Consider the following 4,829-nt stretch of genomic DNA (forward strand, 5'->3'; position numbering starts at 1 on the left):
TCAAGAGATGCCTATGAACTATTCACTTGTCATTGAACCATTTGATGTCTGGGGCTTTGATTATATGGGACCCTTCCCGAGTTCCAATGGGTACACTCACATCTTAGTTGCTGTGGATTACGTTACTAAGTGGGTAGAAGCTATCCCCACTAAAAATGCTGATCACCACACCTCTATTAAGATGCTTAAAGAGGTCATATTCCCAAGATTTGGAGTCCCTAGATACTTGATGACTGATGGCGGTTCACACTTCATTCATGGTGTTTTCCGCAAGATGCTAGCTAAGTATGATGTCAACCATAGAGTTGCATCTCCTTATCAGCCTCAGTCCAGTGGTCAAGTTGAGTTGAGTAATAGGGAGATCAAGTTGATCCTACAAAAGACCGTCAATAGATCTCGAAAGAACTGGTCTAGCAAACTTGATGATGCACTATGGGCTTATAGGACTTCTTATAAGAATCCCATGGGCATGTCACCGTATAAAATGGTTTACGGTAAGGCCTGTGATTTACCTCTTGAGCTGGAACACAAAGCTTATTGGGCAATCAAAGAGCTCAACTTTTATTTCAAACTTGCCGGTGAGAAGAGGTTGTTTGAGATCAGCTCGTTAGATGAATGGAGAGCCGAGGCATACGAGAATGCTAGGTTGTTCAAGTTAAAGGTTAAGAGATGGCACGACAAACGAATACAGAAACGAGAGTTCAATGTAGGTGATTATGTCTTGCTATACAATTCTCGTTTGAGATTCTTTGCAGGCAAGCTTCTCTCTAAATGGGAAGGTCCCTATTTTGTGGAGGAACTATATTGTTCCGGTGCCATCAAAATCAATAACACGGAAGGAAATTTTCCTAGAGTGGTAAATGGGCAAAGAATAAAGCATTACATCTCTGGTACTCCAATAAATGTTGAGACCAATATCAACACTGTCATAACTCCAGAGGAGTACATAAGGGATGTTTATCAGCCTGTCTCAGACCTTGAAAATGAAGATGTATCTATTTCGGCAAGAAATTGGACTCTGATACTTTTCCAATAGGAAATTTTCTCAGTTTTGGAATTTTTGGAAAATTAGAAAAATAAAAAGCAGTCCGGAGAGCAAACGAGGAAGCCACAAGGGCCCACTCCGCCACCACCCCCTGGTGGCGGTGGGCAAGCTTGTGGGCACCTCGTGTGCCCCCCGGACTCCGCTTTCTTGCGGAGGACTCCTTCTGGCCCAGAAAAAAAATCAATATATAGTCGCCCGAAGGTTTTGATCTCTGCATCGCGCAGTTTTCCTCTGTTTTCGTTTCGAGCTTGTTCTGCCGCAGATCTAGGTCAAGATGTCTTCTCAAGGTTCAGAGGGAGAGAGCTATCACTACAAGAAATATGCTCATACATGACTATTTTTAAGACGTCGTTGATGAATTCGTCATAAATCTATGACGATTTCATCCGAGATTGTCGTAAACCGTTTGAGGGGATCAAATCTACATATAAATTACGACGATGTGAGTCAAAAACGTCGTAACCGCATAAGATGAGATCGTCATAACTTTTACGACGATTATAAAAATGTCATAACGTGTTCTAACTATGTTGACATGTCACTCATGGGTCCATTCTATGCCACGCATGAAACCCGCCTAGTTTGTGAACCAACCTACTATTCTGTCAATTCAAAAATTCTCGAAAAATTCTCATAAATACTTTTGATCATATATTCCTCAAATATGTGAAAATCCTTCCTTCCATAGTTCAAAAATAATTCAGCAATATTCATTTTCCTATTGTGTTCAGAAAAGCACTTTTTGAAGGAAGTGCTATTTCTATTTCTTTGATTACCCTCATATATTTTTAGCAGTCTTTCCTATCCAAATCATTGCCTCATGAAAACTTTCAAAATATTTTCCTAGTAAATATTTCTCAGCAAATTCCCATAGTTTGAATTTGAAAGGAAAAAAATGAATATGAGATCGTTTGAACAAACTATGTCATGAATTTGGTCATAAGATTAATCATTTTTGGGCACCTGAAAAATGGAAAATGAATTTTTTTCAAAAGAAAATGAAAACTCACTTTTGACATTTAACCATTTGGCCAATTGCGCGTAAATTATGGTCTAATATTTGTGAAAAATGGTGCGGTTCAAATTTGTAAGAAAGATTTGGTAGGTTCTTCACAAAAAGTTGAATTCTTACAAACTGTTTTCACAGAAACTATAAGAAAATGAAAATATCCCAAATCACATTGTCTGTGATCCCGAAGTAGACACATATGCATAATATTGATTAATTCGGACAAACTGTTTGTTTACCTCAAATAAGAGGGCAAAAAATATAAAAGAAAACAAAAGGAAAAAAGAAAATTACACAAGCTTAAGTCTGATTGGTGGAATGAGTTTTGACATGGATCGCTCACATGGCACACATCCGCCCATCCATCTATCCATCCACCCGTCCATCCATCCATCCACCCGCAGCAAACCTCACCCAACCCATCGTGCCCTCCTGTTCCTCTGTCTGCGCGAACCCTAGCCGCCGCCTCCCTCTCTCTTCCGATCTAGATCGACAGGTCCGTCTGATGCCGACGGGCGGCTCGGCGCCAGCCTCATCAAGGCGCTCCACCCGTCATTCGCCGTCCTTCCTGCCTTCTTCAGCCCCCACCCCTCTCTTGTCTCCAATGGCGTGAGCGAATCACGTGAATGAGATGAGATGGAACTGGGAGACGCCAACGACGGAAGCGAAGGCGGAGGCGTTGCAGGAGCGCATATGGGACCTCCACGACAAGCTCAGCCACGCCATTCTCGCCCTCTCCGCCTGCGCCGGCCTTCCTGCCTGCCGCTGCCGGGGTGCCCCAACGGCGGATGCGCGCGGCCTACACGCCATCCGCGCCGCGCTCGAGGACCTCGAGGGCCACCTCCACTTTCTTCGTGTGAGTGCAAGCCCTCCTTCACCTCCCCTCATCCTCCCTGTCGTGCCTCGTTGATGTCGCGTGCGAGAAGAATCTTCAGAAAATGATACAGTGGATTGTTGGCTTGCCTTTGCCTGCCGCCCTGCGCAATTAGTCATCTCCTTTGCTTGCTTCGGTCTCACCACCATCCACTGTTGACCCCGCATCGCACCGGCCTCCTCAAGATCCGTCGCGCCGTAGCTGGCTTCGGGGCGACCAGTTTGAGATCTCCTTTCACCGCGACGACGGGGATGATGGACGTGGCCGACGTGCTCGCAGCGCTGGTGCCCTCCTGGAGCGCGACGGTGGTGCTGGCTTCCTACCTGGCGTACCTCGCCGCCGCGGGTGTCATCCTCCCTGGCAAATACTATCAGATGCGGCAATGATTGAGGAGATTGGTCCCGGTCGATTGTCAGATTATTTTCCAGATTTCGGCTGTTGCGTGTGCCGATGCAGCGCCACACACATACGCCCAGATCACTTTGCTTGTTCCATCGACAGGATCCATGCAAGATCGATCTTTCCTAGCATTTTTCTTTCTTTCTTTCTTACAGCTAGAGCTAGGTGCCTTTGTTTGTTCGGTCTCTTTGTTATGTATATCTTCCGTTAATTCCTAGCTAGCTAGGGAGGTATATTTATATGTGCGGTGCTCTTTTGTGTCGACATTTCCAAGCATCATGCGATTCTCCGGTCAATATTTTCTTCAAAATAGATAAGATGGATGACGTCGTGCAATATGTGTGGTATTTTATTTTTGCTTCTATTCAATAGTTACAAATATAGTGGCGTGTATATTTTTCCTCTTTTTTTAAAAAAAGAAAAACTATAGTACTTGGATTTTCCCCGAAATACTACTTAAATGCTGCTCTCGATCTTTTTCGGAGTCGTAGGCCTGGGCGAGATATCTCTCGCATCCATGTCAAAAAGATCCTAATGAAATGACGAAGGGACGACCTAGCTATAACGTACACGAATGATCGAAAACAGCCAATATATATGTGATCACACGGTATGTGTATAGCTTATGCTTAGCTATGGTCTAGCTCTAGCTAGGGCATTGATCCAATATGCATGAACACGTTGAAAAGACAAAAACAGATGCCAACTGAATTCAGCTGGCACGCATGACAAGAAAGAAAGGAAGAGAAAAGGTGCCTTCCGGCAAAACTAATCTCATTCTTCTTCTTTGTTTTCTGTTTTTGGTCATGTAAGTATATGCGTCCCAACACATACATGAAAGAGAGCTTTATATATAGCCTTTCTAGCTTACATTTTACTACACTAAAAGGCTAATTTTCTTTGTGTAGGAACTGATAAACTAACTTAACGAAGCTTGGATCGAGCGTATGCAAATGTAACAAACGGTATCTGAAACCCTATCTAGTGGCCATCTCCATCTCTGCATCTGATATATGCAGTTTTTTGCAGGTTGATCCGATCTAGTTGTGTGAAGGGGAACAAGCAAGGCCAATGTAATGCTGCTGATGTGCTCCCCTTGAAGGATCCGGTGAAGGACAAGTTGGTCCATAGGTCCTCCTCCCCTACTATCTCTCTCTGCTGCATAGGTAGGTTCGGTTTTCTTTTCTTCTCATTCTAGTTTAAACATTAGAAGATTCCAGTAAGTGTCTATGTATGTGGATCGTAAGTCGGGACACTTTAGTTTTGCCTCATTCTAATGTGTATTTGCCGTGCGTGTGGTTATATAATCTTGTTTGTGATGTGTGTCTATGCTGTTTAGATACCTGATAGCATTGTCTGGTGTATCAATTTGTTGTTAATGGAAATGTTAAGAAAGCATGAAATTTCTGTCCATGGAGAATGCTTCATATGCAGTGTGAATGTTTTGTCCACTAATTTACTTTAAGCCACTATATAAATTTTCTGTTTTAGTGTGAGCCTTG

Source organism: Hordeum vulgare, chromosome 4H (genome assembly GCF_904849725.1).
Source record: "Hordeum vulgare subsp. vulgare chromosome 4H, MorexV3_pseudomolecules_assembly, whole genome shotgun sequence".
NCBI lineage: Eukaryota > Viridiplantae > Streptophyta > Magnoliopsida > Poales > Poaceae > Hordeum > Hordeum vulgare.